The sequence below is a fragment of the Monodelphis domestica genome, chromosome 1 (genome assembly GCF_027887165.1).
Source record: "Monodelphis domestica isolate mMonDom1 chromosome 1, mMonDom1.pri, whole genome shotgun sequence".
Classification (NCBI taxonomy): domain Eukaryota; kingdom Metazoa; phylum Chordata; class Mammalia; order Didelphimorphia; family Didelphidae; genus Monodelphis; species Monodelphis domestica.
This window is the reverse complement of record NC_077227.1, coordinates 4,238,090-4,263,540: the sequence shown is the minus strand read 5'-3', so window position 1 is coordinate 4,263,540 and position 25,451 is coordinate 4,238,090.

The following is a 25,451-nucleotide window of genomic DNA, read 5'->3' as shown; positions in this document are numbered from 1 at the left end:
TCAGAATTTCCATTTCTGAAATGTTCAGTGGAGCCTAATGGAATGCTTGACTCTTGGCCCTTCCGCATTCTGATATATGATGATCAGCTCATTCCACTCATTTTTATTCCTGGTTGTGGGTGATGCTTATATGAGCTGAAAATCCATTCAGGCCTTGAGTTACCCACTCTCAGGTCCATTTCTATGCAGAAGTATCTGTTCTCTTCCCAATAAAGCATGAAAAGGAGACGTGAGAGGATTGGACGTGTGCAAAGAGAAGAAAAGTGCTTCTAGAAGTGTGGCCGTAGGGGGACAGATCTGTCCTGGGAGGAAGGCTGGAATCTTCCCAGCCTTCACTGACACTCTGTCTCTTCTCCACCTCCCGTATCCGATAGTTTTCCTAGTCAATTAATGTTTAAGTTCCTGCTACATGCCAGGCAATGTTCCCAGCTCTGGGCACACAAAAGGAAGCCAAAGGCAGTCCACACCCTTAGGGACTGTGCAGCCTAGTGGGAAAGGCAACAAGCTATGAAATGTGTGCAAACAAGCCATAGAGGGAATAAATGGAAAATCATTAGCAGAGGGAAGTTTTCTTGTACATGATGGGATATTAGTCGGGCCTGGAAGGAAACCAGGGAAAACAGGAAGTAGAAATAAGGAGGAAGAGAATTCTAGGCATGAGGGATAGATACAGAACATGCTCCGAGCTAAGAGATAGCGGGTCTTGTTTATAGAACAGCCAGGAGTTCAGTGTCATTGGATTGGGAAATAGGCATTGGGAAGTAAGGTTTAAGAGTCTTGGAAAGGTAGGAGAAGTCTAGCTTATGAAGGGCTTTGAATGCCCAGCCAAGGATCTTGAATTTGATCTTGTGGGTGGTAGGAAGTGACTGAACTCAGCCTTCCCCTTAGCTGTTAATTCATTCTCTCATAGAAAGAAATGATTTCTGCTCCGCCCTCATTCTCTCCTTTCTAGCCAAGACAGAGAGTTCTATCCAACTTCTAAAAGCACTTTTACCCATGGCCCTCTCGTCACTTAAAGGGCCAAAATGCAAAGTCCAGGCCATCGCCACTCTCGCTAAGATTGTTGCAATAGTCTTAACCAGGTTGCCTCCAATGCAGGCTCCCCTTCTCATTTGGGGCCCCGTTCACTTAGCTGCCAAAATAACCTTCCCCAGACCATTGCATAGCACACTTAAAGAATAAAATCCAATCTCATGCAACAGAATTTAAAGCCTTCAACAAAAAGTTCTAGGGTCCTTCAGAGCCTAATTTCAGCGCACCTCTTTCTTACATTCTAGGTTCTAGACAATCTGGACTGCTCAGTATTCCATGTCCTATCAAGGGACAGTGCCCAGGCCATGAAACTTGTATCTGTTGTGGTGGGAATGAATTCACTCATCTTTGCTTTCACCATTTTCAGAATTCACCATATAAAACCTAGCTCATGTGTCCTTTCCTCTAGGAAGTCTTATGTGAGCTTCCCCATCCAGTCAATGTGCTTTATATCCCTTCAGTTTTCTCTTAAATTTTTTTTAATTGATATTTTTCTTCCCAAGTATCAAATATTTTCCACTGGGTTTTACATGTGTTGTTGATCAAGACTTTATATAATGTTGTTTAAATTGGGCAAATCATTATCCTAGTTGGGCTTGCTTCACTCTGCATCAGTTCATAAAGCTTTCCCTAATTTCTTCTGAAAATTTTCATTTGATAATATCTTATGGCACCAACATAAGCTGCCACATTCATATGCCATGAAGTGTTTATACATTCTCCCCAAAGATTCCTCTCCTAATTTCCCATTTTTGCCTAACATTAAAAGAGATGCTATGAATAATTTTGTACATATAGATATTTTCCTTTTCTCTTTGATTTCTTAGGGATATAGTCCTAATAGTGGTATAGTTGGACCAAAGAGTATATGCTGCTTAATAACTTTTAGAGCATATTTACAAATTACTTTCCAAAATGGATAGCAATTAGTTCACAGTTCCACCAACAATGCATGAGTATACCTATTAATTTAAAAAAAAATCATCATCTTTGATAGTCTGTACATATGAGGTATAACCTCAAAATTATTTTAATTTATAGTTATCTAATTATTAGTGAGCTAGTGAACTTTTTCATGTGACAACTTGATACCTTGTTTTCCTTTGAAAACATTCTATTCATACATATCCTTTGAGCATTTATCTTTTGTGGGAATAGCTCTAAGGTTTATACATTTGAATCAGTTATTATCTAAGGATGAGATCTTTATCATAGAAAATGGTTGCAACAGTACTTAGGCACCTATTTCCCTTCTAATTTTCCATACTAGGTTTGTTTATACAAAAGTTTTTAAATTTTATATAAGGAAAGTATTTTAAAATTGTTTATTTTTTCTTCTTGTGATCCTCTCTGTTAGTGGTTAGTCATGCAATTTCCCCTATCCATACATCTTAAAAGTAATTTCTTCCTTGCTTCTTAATTTGTTCATGATATGATTTAATAATTCTAAGTCATTTATTCATCTTGGTATATGGGGTGTGAGCTATTCATCTAAACTAATTTCTGTCAAACCGGTTTCCATCTTCCCTAGCCATTTTGGCTCAAAAGTGAGTCCTTTCCTCAGAAGTAGGGTATTTGGGGTTATCAAATACAATGATACTGTCTTTTGCTTGTTTGTTTGTTTTGCTTCTGTATGCTGTACCCTATTCCCAGTGATTGGCTACAGAGAGTTTCCTAAAGATATTCTTTGGGATACTCCATTGCTCCCATCATGCCTTATTTTGCATCATGCCCCCCTGTTTCCATATTATATCTCTTCCCCAAAATTGAACAATTCTTAAGGGTAGAGATTATGACATCAAAAAACATTCATCTCCAGTACTAAACACAATTATGTGCAAACCTTGGTAGTCATTTAAGAAATACACGTTGAATGAATGTTGAAGAAATAGCTCCCTTATGCCTTAGGATATCTTCTACATTTTGACTATGCTACGTTTGTAAGGGGGGATGAATACTTTTTGACTGTATCTTCTATGTGTGAATAAGTGTGTGGAGGAAGGATTGTTTCCTAAATTGGGATGCAATTGGGAAGCCTCTGCTTTTCCCACTTTCCAGAGACACTTCCTCGTCCATGGCTGGAGAGGCGACATAGAGAGATTATGCTGTTCTTTTAATTGCAACGGGCAATTGGGGGATTCCATGCCAACTTTGACAACCATGTGTAGTTTTTAATATCTTCCCAATAAAAAAATAAAGAGTTGATTTTTTGAACTACATATTCTTTTGACTAGGTATGTCGGGGGCCAGGTAAGATGAATTCCTATATCTGCTGCCTCAGGGAGCCCTGAGGTTTGGAGACTGATGAAGAGAATTTTCCTTAAGAGGAAGATCTAAAAATGTACAACTCTGCCATTTCATTTTACAGGCTCAGCTGAGAAAGCCATGAAAATAGCCTTCTGTGAGAGGCATTCCGCTATACTCCAGCTCAAAGCCCATTATCCCAAGAATAGAAGGAAATGTGGGAAATCAGTTTCTTTTCCCCAAAGTTACATTTGATATGTTGCCCTTGTAATTCCGTATGAAGGATTAGAAGTCACTCCTCTGGCCCCCTGGCTCTGCCAGATATCCCATTTCTATGGTAGCTAGAAAGAAAAGGATTCCTGGAGTAAGGTTAGGTGAGATCTGGCCATTGAGACCCATCAAAATGTCATCCCTAGACCCATCCAATGAGCCCACCCATTTGGAGGCTGCCATTTCATCAGACAACAGAGTCATCTCACCCCCTGTGAAAGGTGGCTGGAGCCCAGTCTATTTGTATTGATGGGACATCCAAGGAGCTGAACATTCAGTGCTAGAACACCCTGAAACTAATTTAGAAAAATTGTGTATGATATTGATTGGTAATAAACTGAGTGAGAACCAGGTCACATGCCAGTGATCAGTGCGTGGTTGTTTCAGAGCGAGTGCTCGGCTTGGTTGCCCATTTAATGGGATTGGACTTTGTCAGGCCTTCCTTTTTAGAAAGCCTTTGCTGCTACCATAAGAGTGAGCAGAAATTCTTTTGTACACGTGCTGCAAGAATTTGCCTTGAAAACAAAGACACACACCTTCTTTATAATCTTATCACCCTGTTCCTACCAGAGTGGGGAGAATGCAACAGGTGTTGGCACATCTGGCTCCAGGAAGCTAGTCTCACATCCGTTTCGAGCTATTCCCTCCATTTCATCATTCCCTTGTAATCATTATGGAGATTATTGGCTCTTTGGGACTTCTATCGGGCTTGGGTCTCCTCTAACACCCGTATGCAGTTGTGTGGCTATGGCGTTACCTTCTATTCAAAGCATTCAGAGCTGATGAATGAATTCACAGCTCCCGTAGTTTCGCTCAGGAGCATCTAATCAATTTGGGCTCTTAGAACAGACACAGACTCAGAGAATCTCTCAGATGGATGGCACTTCTGAGGCTGGCCTCTCACCCAACCCATTCTTGGATGTCCCTGATTTGTTGTAGTCCAGCTTCTGCTGGAAAGCCTCCCACTAATAGGAATCCCACTCATGAACTTCTGAGATGGCTCACTGTTCTCATTTTTAGAAAGCCTCTCCTGGCTTCAAGTCTAAATTTGCCTCATTTTGGCATCTATTCATTGCTCCTAGTTCTTACAGAAGGCTGCTGTTGCCTCTTCTTCAGGGCAGCCTTTCCAATACTTGAAGACAGTTACCTTTCCTTCTCTTTTCTGGCTTAAATCTCCCTGGACATTCTGTAACTCTTCTCCATCCTGGCTAACCTCCTGGAGAATGTATTTCCCAAAGTGGGGGCTTCTTGTCTGTAGAGTGGACTTCAGTTACATTTTCCCAGGTGGCCGTGCTCCATGAGACATATGGTAAGAAGGGACGCAGTTTTTCATCCCTAAGACATCAAGACAAGACGAAACCATAGTTGGACTTTGGATAAGAATCTTCAAAATGGTAGATTGGGAGCTGCGCCTATTCAGGTCCTTCCTCTTTTGGACCTTCTGGTTCTTTCTCTGTAAAATGAAATTGGAGGGGCATATTTCCTGCTCTCTTAATTCTCTTCCAATCCTGGGACACAGATTCTCCATAAAGCCCTTTCCCTCCCTGGGCAACCGCTCCACATAACCGTTGACTCCCTCTACTAGAATGTGTACTCCTTGAAGGTAGGCTGTTTTGCTTTGGGATTTGTATTTCTAGTACTTGGTCTAGTCCCTGGCATCTTGTAAATCCTTAGTGCATGCTTGTTCACTAACGCTGTCATTCCTTTTTGGTTCTTGTATTCTTTGCTGAGAGGACTGGCTAATTATGGCATTGAATACCAATCATTTGGTTGTCACCAAATGGCAAATGGGCCCAAGGGACAATCCTGAATCTGGTTGCACTTGGATTTCTGTGGCTGAAGCACTCTGTACCCCCACCTTCTGCTCATCCGGTCCTCATTTCCAGGCCTTCTGAGAAAGTTGGATGGAGCCATGTGGGTGCCACTGTTCCCTGCAATTTTGTCTTCACTGTTTGCTTTCACCAGTCAAGGCTGTTTGCTGGTTTCTCACTATCCCCTCTCCTTCTGGAGCTCTCCCAGCACAGGGTATGAAGGGCATTCCCAGGAGTCCTGTTTCATCAAGATATTGCAAGATCCACACTGGCTCAAACTAGCTTTGAGGGCATCTTGCATGGGTAGCTTGTTATGCCTCGATTGATCTGGCATGCCTGATTTTCAGTCAGGTCTGTGGAGGAGCTGAGATTTTACTCCCTTGCCTCCGGCAATCCACGTCCTTTCCACAGCATCCCAGCTGGGGAATGATCATTTCAAAACAATTAGCATTTTTATGAGGCTTTTTAAAATTTTTCTTCCGTGTAATTTTAGAAGAAATGACACACTTGGTATAAACAAGCATCTCCTTGCTCCTGCCACCCCCACACCTTCAAACAGGGATACACTCACCAATTGGAGGAACTGCAAAGTGGAGGGCATAGAATAACTGACGCAGAGCTCTAGCCCATGGATTATGGGCTCTCTAGCTTTGGATACCCCACCTCCAACACACATTCCAGTCCCTCTGTAGCTCTCTTGTCTTTCCATCCAATGGGACTCCTGGTTCTCAGTCTTTTTTGCTGTATCCTCCTCATTCTATTAGTTTGGGAGCTCCCTGAAGGCAGAGACTCTCTTTTGCCTCTTTCTGTATTCGCAGTGCTTAGCACAGTACCTGGCACATAGTGAGTGCTTCATAAATATTGGTGGGCTGATCCATCATTGTGTGTGTGTGTGTGTGTGTGTGTGTGTGTGTGTAGGGCTTTGCCTTGGACTCTCCTACCTCTCCTCCCTCTTCCTTCATCCTCCCTCTCTTCCACCCTTCTCTCTTTCTATTCCTTTCCGCCTCACAACAAGCCCTTGAGGAAAGGATCTGCCCGTACCATTCTCTCTACTTTGCTTTTGAGAACACTGAGGCTCAGAGATGTTGAGTGACTTCCCTAACATCATGTGGACAGGCATTGGTAGACCAAAGCCGTGAACTCAGCCTTTCTGACTCTATAATGCATCTTCTGGAAGCGTTATGATGGTGCAGAGGAAGAAGAGGAGGAGGAAGGGAGGGAGGAAGCCACATCTCCCCAGCGAAGTCAGTGAAAGCTTGCTTTTAGACACTAGAAAACCGTGCTCACTTTCTGTGAACCAGTTGACACTGGGGGATGTGATAGGGGCTGAATTGTTCTGCCATTGCCTTTGGAGTGGGGCATAGTTTGGCCCTGGGTCTGAGCAAGCCCGCCTCCTGCCCAATTTCAGTTTCCTCTTAGACTCTGCTTTGAGCTGCTATTTGAGGCTGCACTTTTGGCGAGGTTGAAGAGCTCATCGACAGCATTTGAAAATGGAGTTTAGCCTCCTCTCGCAGGGACTGCTTGCAGGGAACACAGCAGTGTGTTTGCATCCCAGAAGACGGGCAACCAGCTTCCGGGCCACTTGCAGCCGCCTTGCTAACATCTGCACACAGTCCTAGCAAGGCATTTCCATGTACCAAAGATGGCGCCTGTTGACAACTCCGAATCCCACGTATGTCAAGCTAGTTAGATGTGCTGAAGTATGTAAAATTATTCACTGATTTTCCTGAGGCCTGCCTGGGAAATCAAATATTCCTAGACTCAGAAAGGCCTGAAAATCAGAATACGAGGTCTGAGTACACACTGGAACAACTCCCAAGTGGGAGAGAGACAGCATGGGGGATCCTGGCAGATCCACTAAGCCTTCTCCATCCCTTCCTTCCTTCCTTCCTTCCTTCCTTCCTTCCTTCCTTCCTTCCTTCCTTCCTTCCTTCCTTCCTTCCTTCCTTCCTTCCTTCCTTCCTTCCTTCCTTCCTTCCCTTCCCTTCCCTTCCCTTCCCTTCCCTTCCCTTCCCTTCCCTTCCCTTCCCTTCCCTTCCCTTCCCTTCCCTTCCCTTCCCTTCCCTTCCCTTCCCTTCCCTTCCCTTCCCTTCCCTTCCCTTCCCTTCCCTTCCCTTCCCTTCCCTCCCTCCTTCCTTCCTTCTTTCCTTCCCTCCCTCCCTCCCTCCCTCCCTCCCTCCCTCCCTCCCTCCCTCCCAGTTAAAGGTGCAGGTGACTTCTTAGTTGCTTTGTCTCCCTCAGATGGAATCCCCTTGCCTGAAAGGCTCTGTTGTGTTGGTGATGAAGTTTCCAAGTCATTTGGGCAGGTGCCCAGGATTGAGTGGAAGGAGGAGGGCCACCTGGCCTCTTGGGGTTAGTTCATCGGTTTCAAAAATGCTCTTCAAGAACTTGGCTTGGGATTTGGCATTCTTGGTGCTTCCCTTCTCTAACCGGCGAGCCTGGGCCGCCCTGAGCATACGCTGGAGCTTGCTCATGGAACATTTGCCCCTGGTGTTCCAGCCAGATCAGAAAGGAACAAGGCAGAGTCTAAGAGGAAACTGAAATTGGGCAGAAGGCGTGCTTGCTCAGACATAGCTCCTGCTTCGACTTCTCTGAGGAAATGTGAATTCTTCTTCCTCACATTTCTCCTATAAGATTTGTGCTGGTCCTTTGCATTTGTCTCGCCCTCCCTCAGAGAGTAGCTATTTGGGCACGTCTCTCGGCCAGCTTTGGTCCCTTCTAGGCAGCAGAGTGCCATGGGAAGACCTGGTGCTGGACTCAGAGGACCAGGGTTCAAATCCTGTTTCTATCACGTCCTACTTACAATACCTGAACAAGTCTTTTGGCTCGATGGGCCATGGCTTCCTCATCGGTGAAACAAGGGGATCGACCCAATGCTTTCTGAGGTTTCCTCTTGGCAAGAGCTATGGCTGAGTTTCATTTTGGAGATTTTCCTGGATGAGCTTCAGCCGGGACCATGAGCTGAAGGAGAGCACTCCATGGAGGAGCTCACCAGGCCCCGCCGCCCGAGGATTCATGGCCCTAAGATACATCGAGCATCCTGTAGCCGCCCTGAACCCACCCCACTTTGCATTGTCGGCTGCGTTCTTGGCGTTCTCGTACGCACAGTGAGAGAAGGCTCCTTCCGCTCCGATCTCTCCCAGGCAGAAGCCCCAGCAGCCTGTGTGGCACTGGGTGAGGGTTCTGGGGAGGACGTGGAGGCTAGAGAGCCCCTGCAGGAGGGAATCAAAGATGGCGGAGGCAGGAAACCCAATGATGTCAGGATGGATTGCAGAGCGCTTCGCCTGGAGAAGAAAGGACGTGCAGAGTCAGAGAATGCCTTTGAAGCCTGCCCTGGGGAGAGGGTCGGCTTGTCCTTCTTGGCCACAGAAGACAGAATCAGGAGCTGGGATGGGAAGGAGCAGGGAAGCCAATCTGGCCTTGGTAAAGGGATAAGAGAACAGGCAGAATTCGAGGGAGCGCCCAGATTGCCTGTGACAGACGATGCCCAGGAGTGGTTCCAGCTCCAGATGGACTACGACCCCTCCCGTTAAGGAAAGGCTTGTAAAGCCAAAGGCTTCTCCCTGGGCTGCCTGTGCTGCCTTTGCACGCTCTCCTTTCCTGCTCCGACATTCAGATAAAGAAGGACAAAGAGAGGAAAATAAAGCAGCTCACCCAAACTCACCCACATGGACGCCTGGCCAGGATGGTGCCATCCTATTCCACAGTCCAAGTGTCCTGTGTTTGCCTCCAACGGAGGAGCTTCATCTTGTCATCTCTTCTTGGGAGAGAAGCTCGATCAGCATCATCGCAGAGTGTTGTTTCGATTGGTCGGTGCTGTGGCTTCTGTGGGCAGCACCGTAGTCATGGGGTGTACGTTCCCCCTGATTAGCCCCAGTATGCACTTTTGCAGCCAAAATCTGCCTCTGCTCCTTGTACTCACGGCTCCCAATTCAAGTTCTGCCAACTCCGTTCTGCTTCAGTTCACAGGAATCCGCCCAGGCTTCCCTGAAGCCAGCCAGTCATCACTTCTTACCACGCTGTAACATTCCACTCCATCCGTGCATTCATTTGTTTAGCGAGTCCCTATCCAGCAAGATGCAGAGTATTTACAAAGAGCGAGCAGGGAGATGGCTGGGGCGAATTCTGAGCTGAGCATCAAACATTTGCTTGCCAAGATCATGTATTGGAAGGCGCCAGAGGGACAAAGCAGAAGAAGCCCGGCCTTCCTTCAGGAGCTTGTCACCTGGGCAAGGAGCACCTCCAGGACCCAACAGAACCTCCTCTCGACAGCATGGCTCTTGTCTGCCCTCCACGACCACAACCTGTAATCTGGCTGCTAAAGGAGTCCGTGCAATTCAGTCTGAGAAATGTTGATCAGTAATTAATATGTGCCAGACACTGTGATGGATTTGGGGGCTTCAGCACACACAGACACAGACACAGACACAGACACAGACACAGACACAGACACAGACACAGACACAGACACAGACACACACAGATACACACAGACACACACACAGACACACACACAGACACACACACACACAAACACAGACACAGACACACACAGACACACAGACACACACAGACACACAGACACAGACACACACACAGACACACACAGACACACAGACACACACACAGACACACACAGATACACACAGACACACACACACAGACACAGACACAGACACACACAGAGACACACACACAGATACACACAGACACACACAGACACACACACAGACACACACACAGACACACACACAGACACACACAGACACAGACACACACACACAGACACACACAGATACACACAGACACACAGACACACACACAGACACACAGACAGACATAGACACAGACACAGACACAGACACACACACAGATGCACACACACAGACACACACAGACAGACATACACACAGACACACAGATACACACACAGACACACACAGATACACAGACACACACACACAGACACAAACACAGACACAGACACACACAGACACACACACACACAGATACACACAGACACACAGACACACACACAGACACACAGACAGACATAGACACACACACAGACACAGACACACACACAGACGCACACACACAGACACACACAGACAGACATACACACAGACACACACAGATACACACACAGACACACACAGATACACAGACACACACACACAGACACAAACACAGACACAGACACACACAGACACACACACAGACACACACAGACACAGACACAGACACACACACAGACACACACAGATACACACAGACACACACACAGACACACAGACAGACATAGACACACACAGACACAGACACACACACAGACGCACACACACAGACACACACAGACAGACATACACACAGACACACACAGATACACACACAGACACACACAGATACACAGACACACACACAGACACAAACACAGACACAGACACACACACACACACACACAGACACACACACACACACACACCCCTCCCAACAAAACCACTCTGTATTGCTGTGATGAAAGTGTAAGCTCCCGGATGGGGCTGTTGTTCTTTCTGTTTGAGCAGCACTCAGCACAGTGCTGGCCGATGAGTAAAGCCTGCATGAATGCTTCTTAATGGATCAAAAGCAAAATCCTTCTTGCCCTCAAGGAGGTTAGTGAGAGTTAGAACATGAAACACAGACTGTGACTGAATAGCATCCACAGCAATAGCCAAGAATTTTACGAGGAAGAGCCTGGTGCACTGGTGATGCCTGAGGTGGCCGCTGGCACACGAACTGTATTTCCAAAGGGAGGGCAGGGCTTTTAAAGGCAGGGGGAGGGGACATTTCAGGCATGGGATAACTGTACAGAAGAACAGAGGTGTTAAGCTGAATATAGGGAATAGCTCGTAGGGCAGTTGGCCTGCAATAGAGAGAGCACGAAGGGAGCAGACTATCAAATAAGACTAGACAGAGAGAATAATAAAAATGACCACCGTCAACCCACTTTTCCAGACATTTCACATTCTACCCCTTTGCCAACCCTGTATTTAAGCCAAAGTCAAGAAACTAACCTCCTATCCAAAGATGGCACCCATCTCTGGTTTCCTCTTCTTCCTTTTACAGGCTGCCTCTTTTCTGGCACAAACTCCTTCCTCCGATTCCTAGAGTAGCGAATGCTCTTCAGTTTCCATGCCGTGTAGTGTGGGTCTCTTCCATAGACTTTCCCCTAATTTCACATTCTTACCATTTTAGAGGCTCTCTCTAGCCTCAAATTCTCTCAGATCTCACCTTGGTATACATGTTGTATCCCCCAGGAATACGTTCTTTAATGGATGGAACTAGTTCTAGTTTTTGTCTTTTTGTCCTCAATACATATCACAAATGACCATTTGCAATCCAACAAGGATTTCTTAAGCACCTCTAACGTGCAAGGCAATGTAGTTAAGTTCTAGATAGGCAAGTGCAGATGCTGCCTTGATATCTAGCAGTTTCTGTTTTACTGGAGGTTTACAAAGTCATGGTGTAATGTCACAAACTGATCCCTTCAACATGTAATAATATGGTATCCTTTATGATAATTATCTTGTTCTTAAATTTTTATTTTCCCATAATTACATGCAAAAACATGTTCCAACATTTTTCAAAGACTACCGACTCTCAAATTCTGTCCCTCTCTCCTTTCCCTTCTGTTCCTCCCCTCCAACCCTTGTTCATATGGTAAGAAATTTCATATAGATTTCACACGGGCAATCATGTAAAGCATTTTTCTATGTCGATCTGTTTGTGGAAGGAAACTCAAATAGAAAAAATATTAACAAAGAAAGTGAAAAAAATTTGCTTTGGTCTGGTTCAGACTATCAGTTCTGTTTCTCTGGAAGCAGATGGTAGTTGTTTTTTTTTTATCATGAGTCCTTTTGGATAGTTTTGGGTCATTGCCTTTTGGAATCATTAAGAATAGCCAAGTTATTCACAGCTGCTCATTATACGGAATTTCTGTCACTGCTGCCAATGTTCTCCTGGTTCTGCTTATTTCACTCCGTTCAAGTCATGTAAGTCTTTCTAGGTGTTTTTCTGAGCTCCTCCTGATCTTACGTCTTTAAACACAACAGTATTCTATTACAGTCATATAGTTGTTCTCCTGTTGATGGGTATCTCCTCACTTTCTCATCATTTGTCCCTACCAAAAGAGCTGCTTTAAATATTTTGTACATATAGATCCTTCTCCTTTAAGAAAATCTCCTTTGGAAACAAACCTACTAATGATATTGCTGGTCAATGAGTATGTGTTATTTTATAGCTCTTTGAGCATAGTATGAATTGCTCTCCAGAATGACTGAATCAGTTCACAACTCCCCCAAGAGTGCATTCGTGCCTCAACTTTCCCGTATCTCCTCCAGATTTTGTCATTTTCTTTTTCTGTCATAATAACTAATCTGATTGGTATGGGATAGATAGTACCTCAGAGTTGTTTTAGTTCTAATTCTAAATGTCCTAAATAGAACTTTTTTTGGGCATATCTATAGAGAACTTCAATTATTTTGCCTGAGAATCTTCTGTTCATATTCCTTGACCTTTTATCAATTGGGGAATGACTTGTATTCTTATATGTCCAACTCATTTGAGAAATGAGGCCTTTATTAGAAAGACTTGTGGAATTTTTTGCATCATTATGATTACTGTATTACTCTCCATCCTATTCACCTCTCTTCAGTTTCTGATCTCTACCTCCAGCAATTTGCCCTCTTTTCTATTAGCCCAACCGCTTTCTCCCTTCCCCTCTACTTTCCCATAGGACACAGTAGCTTTCTACACCCAGTTGATTGTGTATGTTCTTCCTCACTGAACCAATTCCAATGAGAGTAAGGTTCACATGCTCTGCTCCCCACCTTCCTCTCTACTCTAAATGTTATTTCATTGCCCTTTTATGTGTGATAATTTACTACACTTTTTCCATTCCCCTTCCAATGTACTCCTCTTTCTCATGCCTTAATTACATTTTTCTATACCATCCCATCATATTCACCTCATACCCTTGCCTTCTCTCCAGGTATATGCTTTCTAACTGCCTTAATAATTACAAAATTCTTTGGAGTTACAATAATCATTTCCCCATGCAGGAATATATACAGTCTAAACTTATTGAATATCTTTTGATTTCTCTTTCCTGTTTACCTTTTTATGATTCTCTTGGGATTTGAATTTTCTATTCAGACTTGATCTTCTCATTAGGAATGTTTGAAAATCCTCTTTTTCATTCACTACCATTTCCCCCCTTAAAGATTATACTCAATTTTGCTGGGTAAGTGATTCTTGGTTGAAGTTCTGACACCTTAATCCCAGAATATCATATTCCAGGCCCTCAAATCTTTTAATGTAGAAACTGCTAAATTTTGACTTATTCTATCACTCCACAATATTTGAATTATTTCTTTTCAGTTTCTTGTAATATTTTCTCCTTGATGTGAAAGTCCTGAAATTTGACTATATTTTTCTTTGGAGTTATCCTTTTGGGATATCTTTTATGAGGAGATCAGTTAATTGTTTCAATTTCTATTTTACCCTCAGATCTAGATTATCGGGGCACTTTTCTTTGATAATTTTCTTGAAAGATAATGTCTAGGCTCATTTCTGATCTTGTCTTTCAGGTAGTCAAGTAATTTTAAAATTATCTCTCCTGGATTTATTTTCTAGATCACTTGTTTTTCCAATGAGATGTTTTGCATTTCTTTTATTTTTTTTTCATTCTTTTGACTTTGACTGTTTCTTGATATCTCACGGAGTCATTAAAATTACCACTTGCCCAATTTTAATTTTTAAGTAATTATTCTCTTGAGTGAGTTTTTGTATCTCTTTTTCCATTTGGTCAATTATACTTTTTAAAGAGTTCTTTTCCTCGGTGTATTTTTACAGCTCTTTTTTTGTGGAGCCAATTCTGCTTTTCAAGAAGTCCTCTTTAGTGCATTTTTGTATATATATTTCTATTTGTCCAGTTCTACTTTTTAATAAGCTTTTCTCTTCATTAAATTGTAATGCCTCTTTTACCAATTGGTCTATTCTATTTTTTAGGATATTAATTTCTTCAGTATTTTTTGTGCCTCCTTTCCCAAGCTGTTGACTCTTTTTTCATGATTTTCCTGTGTCATTCTTATTTGTTTCTCCAATCTGTCTTCTGCCCTTCTTATTGGATTTTTAAAATCCTTTTATATCTCCTCCATTAATTCTTTTTGAGCTTGAGAGAAATGAATGCTTTTCCTGGAGATTTGCATGTAGTGGAATTGACTTTGTTGTCTTCTGAACTTTTGTTTTGATCTTCACTGTCAACAAAATAACTTTCTATGTTGTTGATTTTTTTTTTGTTTGCTCACTTTTCCAGTGTTTTTCTTTTCTTTTAATAATAAAAAAACCTGTTAAAATTGGGCTTTGTAACTGTGGTAAAGGGAACACTATTCCAAGCTTCAGGTTCTTTGTGTAGTTGCCTTCAGAGCTGACTCTAGGGATCTATTTGCTTTCAGTTCTTCTAAGGTGGTATGATGTAAAGAGAAGTGTGTTTAAAACTCTCCCAGTGTGAGCTCTGGTCTATGAGTAACCCAGGTGATCTTTTCCCCCTTGAAACTATGACCAGGGTCCCATGCTCCCTTGTGGCCACAAGTACTGGTGTCTTCTAGTGTTCCTTCTGGCTTTCAGATTGCCCCCATTGACTGTCATCTGGTTCTGAGTATAGGCAATGTGACAAGAGTCTCACATCCTGAGCCAGTAGAGGGATTCCTGTACTCTCCTTCTAAGTAGCTGTGTAATCCCCCTTACCTTCTGTGACTGAGAGTTCAGGAAACATTTGTTGCTGCTTCAGTTGTGCTCAAGGCCTGCTGCTGTGGTGAACCTGTGCTGGCATATTGTACTACACCTCTACTCTGGTGCATTAGATTTCTTATGCCAGCCTTTTAAATTGCTTTGGGCTGAAATTTTACTTCACCTTGATTTTTTGTGGGCTATTCTGCTCCAGAATTTATTTTGTGCATTTAAATCATAGTTTTTTTGAAGGGTAATTTGGTAGAGATCAATGACTCTATTTACCTTTTCTGCCATCTTGACTCCTGATAAATACCTTGTTTTAAGCTTAGAAAATTAAGGTTCATGTGGTTTCCTATTTTGTGGCTCTTACAGAGTTTGTTTTAAATGAAAAGTTGTCACTTCAGTCTGGATTGTTATGAGCCCCCAGTTTTAAAAAAAATCAAATCATATAGACAAAAGCTGAATTCTCTGTTTAAACTTGGATATGTCCCCAGTTAACTCCTGGCTTCATTGTGGTTCAGGTAATATCCAGGTTATTAGGAACATTTGAGTACCAAAATATGAACAGGTGGATAGGCAAGCCCTTGAAAGGGATGTTGTGAAAAGAGCAGATCTTTGCTATGGTCTTCCCTCAGTCCTTGAGTAAGTGGGAGCTCTGATGGCATCAGTCTTGGTCTTTTCCTTTGAGATATCTATAAATCCAATGACTTTAATTTTTTAAATTTTTTTTTGAAAATTTTAGTCAATTTAGACCATTATTCCTTGGTTACAAGAGTTATATTTCTTTCCCTCCCTCCCCTTCCCCCACCCTTCCTGTAGATGACGTGTAGTTCCATTGGGTTTTACATGTGTCCTTGATCAGAACCTATTTCCATGTTGTTGCTGTTTGCACTAGGATGATCGCCCATGACCTTTAGTATCTTTCTTCTTTAGTCCTAGTTTCTCTTTCCCTTTTTGCTGGATGCCCTAGGACAGTGAATGCAAATCTTTTAGAGGTGCAGTGATGTGAGAAATGTGCTCAGGTGCACATGGAGAAGGGGAGGAGAGCAGCCTGGCCCTGTGTTCCTCTGGCTTTCTAGTAATGAACTCTGGAAAACTCAGTGCTGGGGTGATGGCACGTATGCCCACAGGAAAGACTCTGAATGCTCCCTCTGGCACACATGCCATAGGTTCACCACCATGGCCCTAGGATCTGCCAGGTCTAAGGTCAGCTCTATATGATTCCACTTCATCCTCTCTGCTTCCATCTTCTAGAATCTCTATCTAGTTATCCTCTCATTTATATGTAATCTTTTCGTTGTGACCCAAATTCAAGACTGATGCTAGGAGGTGTACTTGGCCAATTCACATGAATCAAACGGAATCTATCAAGATGGGTTTGTTTCTAAACAAATGGGGAAAAACTCACTTTTAAGTGGTTGGGACAATCAATGAAGCCCCATCTTACAACAATGCCTATCATTTATGATTTATTTAGTGCTTTTTATATTTTATTTCCCAACGAGTTTCACAATAATCCTGTGATGTAAGTACTGTTCTTGTCCTCAATTTACAAATGAGAAACTGAGACTGAGTGCATGACTTGCTGAACGTCTCACAGCTAGCAAATGTCTGAAGCAGAATTCATACCTTAGTCTTCCTGACTCCAGTTGTAGGGCCAATTCCACTGTGCCACACTACCTCTTAACCAAGCTAGTAATAAACCTGATGAGCCTTCCTGAGGCAGCTATACTAGTCTGGGAGAGAGCAGTGTCTTGCTGCCTTTTGGGATATTTCTGGACTACTGAAATCTGGATATTCAAGCCAAGCTCTACTAATGTTCTTAAGACCCACGTGGCAAATTTTATACAGTCTCCCTAAAATCTCAACTTAAAGGATACAAAGAAAAAAAAAGAATCATTAAGCTTTTAGCAGCAAGTCCAACGAGATCCTCCTTTACACGAGAAATTATTTTATAGGAGATTACTACTTGTGATTGAGGTAGTTTGCATCGTGAACATGACAGTTTAAGAGCCTTTTTGGGGAAGAAAAGCTTTTAGGGTGGGAGAAAATCATGGGACTTTCGTGATGCCGCAGCCAAATTGCTTTCCTGCTAAATGAGCCTCTTGCTTGTGTTGATTACCATCCAAGAGAGAGGGAGAAAAAGAGAGAAACTTCCCACAATCCCCTGGTTGTTTACTCCCTTTATGAGGTTGGGGTCTTCCCTTCTCTTTTTTTGGTCTCCTCCTTCCCATCTGCCTTGGGATAAACAGCTTAGCAGTTGCTGTGCCAGGGCTGGAGGCAGAACAAAATCCTCTCCATCTTGGACCTTAGGACCGACCAGCTAGCTGATGAACGTTTGGAGTCTGGTTACAGCTTCCTCTACCTCTGTGCTGACTGGAGGACTTGGAGGACTTGGAATACAGGAGGGGGAATCCTTCTTCTGAGGGCGGTTGTGCTTCAGGCTTTCAGTGGTCATTAGCGTGCTAGTCCAAGAGCCACGTCCAACTCGAGTGTCTCAGCCAGAACGTATAGAATCGGAGCTGTAGAGCTGGAAAGGACCTCCAATGTAATCTGGTCCAACCCCCTCATGTTTCAGAGGAGGTGACTGAGGGCAGACAAGTGAAGTGAATTGCCCGTGCTCACACAGCGGTGACGTGTTGAAAGCAGGATTTGAACCCAGGTTTTCCTGCATCCAAGTTCATTCCAAATAATCCTTTCTTTTCATCCTATTGCTTGGCTCCAAGCTCCTTCAGGGTAGGGATTCCCTCACACTGGCCCCAGCCTCAGGCAGGTAGGCTATTGCCCAGCCAGTAGCTGTCAATCACCAAGGTTGGGAAAAGGGCTTGAGATAAATTCTCCTGTCCCCCCTCCACATGAACAGACTCTTGGATCTTTTTTTTTGTCTTTCTTTTCCAAACAGGGGAAGTACAGGACAAAGCATAAGACTAAAAGTGCAAAAGTTTAACTGATACGGATTTTGATGACTTTTAATTTCCCAAAGGGCTCTTGGGCCACTCAACAGACATTGGTTAAAGGCCCAAGACACGGGCCCTGCCCTCCTGGGTCCTCGGTCCACAACGGTTTATTTAGAAACTACTCTTCCATTTGAGGCACTGTCTTAAGCACCGGGAACACAGATGCAAAACCGCCAAGCCCCACCAAACCAAGGTAACCCTCCGAGAGCTTACAGCTGAGCAGAGGAGATGAAACAAAAATAAGGACCGAAATGTGGCCTCAGAGGATGGGAGAAGGTATCCGGAGCCAGTCGGAGACAACAACGTCTGAGCAGATGCCTCGTCTAACCGATGGGCAGACGGAGGCTCTTCCCATCCTCAGGAGGCACTACGTAGCTTCTCGGAACCTTGAATGGAGTCGGTCTGCTCTCCAGTGGGCTTGCTCCTCTCGCCGAGCAGACGGCTAGTCCTACTTGCTCTGGAGCAAGAACCCCACTCAGCACCCTGGGAAGATTTCAGGGTTGGGGAGACGTCTCGTTCATGGGGCAGCCCACTCTCCTTTTGAGCAGCTCTACTCATTAGGCAGGCTGTCCATGTGGACTGAGGCAGCCCGCTCTGGAGGCTTGGCTTTGCTCTAATTGGCCATCACTTCTGGCAGCAGCGACAAGCCAATTAGCAGCTTTACCTTCCATCCTCCACAGTGGCATCTACCTAGACCAACATTATTAAGTAACAGATGAAAACAAAACGAAACAAATAACTCATTCCCAATAAAATATAAGCAAGAAATAACCGACTTGGGAGCAGCTGGGTAGCTCAGTGGATTGAGGAGCAAGCCTAGAGATGGGAGGTCCTGGGTTCAAATCTGACCTCAGACACTTCCCGGCTGTGTGACCCTGGGCAAGTCACTTGACCCCCATGGCCTAGCCCTGACCACTCTTCTGCCTTACAACCAATACACAGTATTGACTCCAAGACAGAAGGTGAGGGTTTAAAAAAAAAAGAAATAACTCACTTGACTGAGAAAATGGTAAGAAGATCAAAAGCCAAAAGACTGGGACTCCCTGTTGCATAGGCTGAATGCATAGCAAAATAAGGGAAAACAGGTAAATGTCCCTTCTTAAAGCAAATGTATACATTTTATATATAAATAAGCGACTGACATAAACTCGAGATTCTGTCTTGAATGGAGGTATGTAACTCTTCATTGGAAATCGTGGAATACAAACACGCCTTAAATCCAGTTGTCAAATATAAGCGTGCAATGAATGAGGAGCGCTCCCTTTCTTGCTTTCTTTTTCTCTCCCTCCTTCTCCTGTCTATCATTTTCTCTCACACCACCATGAGGCAATGGAGCATTCTGGAGCCCAGGCAGAGCCAGGAGGCGGGGACCTTGGATAGGATCTAGTTCAAACCCACCTCTTTTGGTAGATGAGGGAACAAAGAGGAGAGTGACTTGACCAAAATGATGCAGACACAATGCAGATTTGACCCCATTGCTTTTGAGTGAAATACAGCTACTGACTCTTTTAATACAAAAGAGCAACACGTTTCAGAGGTGCCTTAAGGATTACAAAACTCTTCTCATATCCCCCCTTTGCAGTGGGTATTATTTCCCCCACTTTATAGAGGAGGACGTGCCATGGCCAGGATCCTAGTGTCAGTGGGCATTGGAGCTCGGATTTGAACCCACCTCTTGATCCCAGACTCATCACTCTTCTGAGTATACCACATGCCTCTTTTTACAACCTACCTTCTTGCAAACCATTACAACTTATTGCAAAGCATTTTGCAATAAAAGCAAGCATAGATTAAGCCCAGTTAAGCCATCTACCATACTGATGAATAGCCAAGCATAAAACAGATGAAATAGAATTTCTTCAGTATCTCTAGAATCCCTGGTTACAGAGTCATAGAGCGGGAGGAGACTTTGGTGTTCTTCCTCTCCCGCCATACTGCCGTCCTTTCTAATCTCTTGACAAGAAGGCCCTTCCTCTTGTCGGAAGAGCTCCAATGAGGTGCCATCAATGACCTCTCAGCATGATCTATTCCACTCGGGGAACGTTTCAATTGGAAGAAAGTTAGTCTTGACATCTCACTGCAGCTGGAACTGATGGCTCCTAACTCTGCCCTCTGGGACTAAGGGAATGATTCGAATCTTTCTTCCTTAGGGAAACACGTTAAATATTGAAGCCGGGTCCCGTGCCAATCCCTCTCCTTTTCAATCCTCCCCTCCTCTTCTGAACGCTCCTCATTCTTTCTGCAGTTGTCGGATAGCTCGAGGCTTTGCCCACTACTAGTTGGCTTCTTCTGAACTCTCTCCAATACGTTGACGTCTTTTCCTAAATATGGCACCCAGAACTTATCAAAATCATTCCAGATGTGGTCACGTTGTGGGGCAATCAGATGGCCCCAGAAGCAGTCCTTAGTTGGATGACGTCCAAAATCACCTCAAACCTTTTGGGTCACCCCATTACCGACTAACTCAAATGGACGCGTCAGTCCATTACAACCTCCATACCATTTGGAGACAAACTCGGCGATTGCTAGCTTATAGGCTGCCCTCCTTTCTTAGAGACAAGGACAAGGACAAGGAATGGTCTTGTCGCTTGGGAGGCAGAAAGGGGTCGACAAGTAGACCTGTTCTAGTGCGCGGGTGTCTGTATACATGCTTTTGGGGGCAGGAACAGGCTTGTGATAATCGGTGTTCTCTTTCTCACTGGATCCCTTTCATGACCGCAATCTTGCTAGCTAACTAGGTGGGATTGGGAGGATGGCTGGCGTCTGGAAAGCAGCCAAACTTCCCTGCCCGCAGGGACCCTGTCTTATAGCTTTGCTTGACTTTTCTCTTGGAAGACTTGTGCCCTGTTCAGGTGAGCTAACTAGCTGCTTTGGTGGCCATCAGAACTCGATTTCGAGCCTGGAAATGTTCAATTTAGCAACAATGTGCTATGGCTACAGCACAGATTCCTTGTCCCCTCCATTTAAAACCCCAATGGTCTCTCTGAAAACACTGAACTGTAAAGAATCCAATCTATCAGAGCAGGTTAGCCACATGGCCCTATTTCCTCCCTGCTGTTAGCCTTGTGGAGGAATTATCAATAAAGAATAGAGCTTCTTCTCTCCGTTGCCAGAACTCCTTTCAATGGATATAATGGATGCTATTTGTTCCACATCAATTTGACTGAAGTTTATTGTGTTACATCTCATGGAGAACACAGCTTTCCTCCCGTCCCTTATCAGGTTGCAGCATGCGCTATCTCTATTGACTGGGGAAGACGCTTTTATTAACTTGTCCACAGATTTTTGTTATAATAAGTCTTCCTGCTGTTATTAAATGTTGCTTGGTGAGGAGGGAAGGCAAGATTGTCTTTGGGTCCGCTCGAGCCTTGATCTAAGGAAAGGAAATGGCCATGTTCTTCGTCATCGGAGTCTGGTCATTGACTTGAGAATTTTATCCTCTTTTGAACCTGAAGCTGCAACAGAGGAAGTGCCTAGAGAGAAATACGGGTCACGCTCAACTTGCATTTGTCACCCCTCGTCTTTGCCCAGCCTCCTCGGTGTTTCCAGAATGCCCTTCTTCCCCCTTACAGTGCCATAGCATCTCGGAACAGGAGGAGACTTTGCTGGCCCTCTAGTCCTCCACAATAGCCTGAACATCCCCTCTTCAACATCTGACAAGCCCACTCCTTACCGGCCCTCCATTCTCTGCTTCAAGCCTCCAGGGAAGGAGGGGCCCTTATTCTACACGCTGACTTCTCAGACTCCCTGACCACTTCCTCTGTGACTCTATGAAACGCCCCATGTTCCGGGGCAACAGGGATCTGTGATGGCGTCTTGTCTCTACCAGACTGCGACTCCATAGAGGCAGGGACGGCTCCTGATTTCAGCTTTGTAGCTCCCACAGAAGTAGCAGAAAGCTCTGTAGGCAGGAACTCTGAACGCTTGTCAAACTGATCGCAGCGTTCCTAGCATCAGCGCTTCTCAGCCACAGAAACGCTCACGTGTAGTTTTTTAGTCTTTTCTTTCTGACTCAGAGTCCATACAAGGTGTTGGTCCTGTGGCACAGGACGGGTAAGAGCTAGGCGAGGCTGGGCTAAGGCGTCTGCTGGGGATCTTCCTCAGGATGGGGCATCATGGACCAGAGAATGCTTGCTGTCCAGCGTGGGTAATGGGGAGGAGGGTCTGAAATGCAGTGAAGAGAGACAATGGGAGGGATGAAGAAGATGTGATGGAAATGCCATGGACAGGACTTGATACTTGCAGAGAATAAGGTGAAAAGAAGAACTCCCGGTGCCCCCAAGTTTTCAAAGTGGATGAGTGGTGAATGGAGGCGACTCTGATAGTAACCAGGAAGGATCTGTGTTCAATTCCTACCTTAGACAACAGACAGTATAAGCTTAGACAAGTCACAGTGCTCCTTTGGACCCCAGTTTCATTATTTGTACGATGGGAAGTTTGGATTAATCGACTTCGGAATTAGATTCTGTCTTTACACTTAGGATCCCACATTACTATGACTTTGTTTTCCAAAAAGAAGAGCAGCGGGGTGAGCTCCGGGAGTTTGTAGCAATGAAAGGCTGTCATGTTGAAGGCCAGCTTTTTTTCTGACACTGAACACAGCAATATGCCAGATATGTCAAAACGACAATGTACGGAAACCCCCTCTGCTGACATGGATCCCCATCTATCTATATCTTAGTAGATGTCTTAGAGAGATGCCTGAGGCAATATGTAAAATAGCCTTTCCAAAATCATTGATCCCAAGTAGGGCGGCTCCTGTCATCACATGAAATACATCTATCCAGGTGGGAACATATATTCAAATGCTTTGTTCAGGAGAGCAACAACACACCCCGACACATGGCCCCTGAGGCTGTTGGCTAAGGCTCCCACAGCGCAGCTTCAATTTGAGGTTTCAAACAACCTTCCAGAAAGGAAGAGAGAAAGGAGAGGGAGAGGGAGAGAGAGAGAGAGGCAGAGAGAGAGAAACAGAGAGAGACAGAGAGAGACAGAGAGAGAGAGAAACAGAGAGAGACAGAGAGAGAGAGAGAAAGAGAGAGAGAGAGAGAGAAAGAGAGAGAGAGAGAGAGAGAGAGAGAGGCACAGAGAGACAGAGACAGAGAGGGGGGGAAGAGAGACAGAGAGAGACAAAGAGAGACAGAGAGACAGAGACAGAGAGAAAGAGAGACACAGAGAGACAGAGGCAGAGAGACAGAGAGAGACAGAGAGAGACAGAGAGAAAGAGAGACAGAGAGACAGAGAGAGACAGAGAGACAGAGACAGAGAGACAGAGAGACAGAGAAAGAGAGACACAGAGAGACAGAGAGAGACAGAAACAGAGAGACAGAGACAGAGAGAGGCAGAGAGAGAGACAAAGAGAGACAGAGACAGAGAGAGACACAGAGAAACAGAGACAGAGAGACAGAGACGGAGAGAGACAGAGAGGCAGAGAGAGACAGAGAGAGACAGAGACAGAGAGAGAGAAAGAGAGACAGAGAGACAGAGACAGAGAGAAAGAGAGACACAGAGAGACAGAGGCAGAGAGAGAGGCAGAGAGACAGAGAGAGACAGAGAGAAAGAGAGACACAGAGAGACAGAGACAGAGAGAGAGACAGAGGCAGAGAGAGACAGAGAGAGACAGAGAGACAGAGAAAGAGAGAAAGACACAGAGAGATAGAGACAGAGAGAGGCAGAGAGAGAGATAAAGAGAGACAGAGACAGAGGCAGAGAGAGACAGAGACAGAGACAGAGAGAGAAAGAGAGACAGAGAGAAAGAGAGAGAGACAGAGAGAAAGAGAGACAGAGAGAGAAAGAGACGAGGGAGGACACAGAGAGAGACAGAGAAAGAGAGAGAGAAAGAGTGGGAGAGGGAGAGGAGAGAAAGAGGGAGGAAAAGTGGAAAGAATGGGATGGAGGGATGCAGGAAGAGAGAATGCATTTCAATATAGGCTTTGTCTGGAAAAAGAACCCATTAGAAAAGTATGAACAGCAAATAAGTAAGATTTAAAAGGAACGAGAAACAAATCATTCCATTCTCAGTGGCAGCAGTTCTGTCCAGGCAGTTCCCTTCTTTTGCTGTTTTTCAAAAATCCAATTTGATTTTTTCCTAGTAGCGAATCCCCTCCCTCCTCTTCTCTTCTCACCCCCCACTGAGAAGGTAAGAAAAATAAAACCTATTACAAATACAGTCATGCAAAACAAATTTTCTCGCCCCTCCCCATTTTTACCCCCCTCCCCTACGGAAAATAAAGGTAACTCAGATAAAGAGAAGAAAACATGCTTCGGACTGCACTGAGCCCATCTGCTTTTTATCTGGAGGCGGATGGCATATTTCATCATGAATCCTTTGCAGCTGTGGTTGGTCGTTGTACTATGAAGTTGCTCAGTCTTTCAACATTGATTTTCTTTGCAGTATTGCTGTTATTATATGAATTGGTCTCCTCATTTTGCTCATTTCGCTCTGTATCAGTTCGTGTAAGTCTTCCCAGGCCTCTCTGAACCTTCCTCCCCTTCATAATTTCTTATGCCACCCCCACAATAATTGCCACAGATATTTTCGTGTGTATGGACCCTTTTCTTCCTTAAACTTTTTGTCTTTATGACATAGATGTAGTAGTGATATGACTGGGCCAGAGGGTTGGCCCCATTTAATGGCCTTTTGGCAGTTGTTGCAAATTGTTCCCCAGAATGGTTGGGCTAGTTCCCAACTTGACCAGTAGTGCCAACCTATTTTCCCACGTCCCCTCTAGCATTTGTCACTTCCCTTTTTTTAAACCCTTATTTTCCCTCTTAGTATCCACACTGTAATTCTGGGTATTGGTTCTAAGGCAAAAGAGCAATAATGGCTAAGCAATGGGGGTGAAGTGACTTGCCCAGGGTCACACAGCCAGGCAGTGTCTGAGGCCACATTTGAACCTGGGACCTCCCATCTCTAGGCCTGGCTCTCCATCCACTGAGCCACCCAGCTGCCCCCATCACTTTCCTTTTTTTGTCCTTGTAGCCAATCTAAATGGAAGTGATGTGGTGTAGAATTGTTTAGCGTTCATTGTGCTAATTATTAGTGAGGGCCTTTGAGGCTTCTTTCTACCTAGGAGAAACTACATGTCTTCTCAGCCCTTCTGCTGAGAGGGGACGACTTGGCAATGAGTTACATAGCCTGGTGATGGAACAAAGGAAGCGTTTAGTGGATGCTCTTGGCCCAGACTCTTTTTTGATGTTAATCCAGGAGATCCTAGAATGGGAATTGGGATGGCATTTAGAGGCGAGTCCCGGCCCTCTCCTTTCCCTTCCGAATTTGCCCCATCTTTCCAGGTTCCAATGGCGGGGCTGCTCTCTTACGTGGTGTAACAGAGGGGTGAGTTTTTGAGTCTGCAGGGGAAGA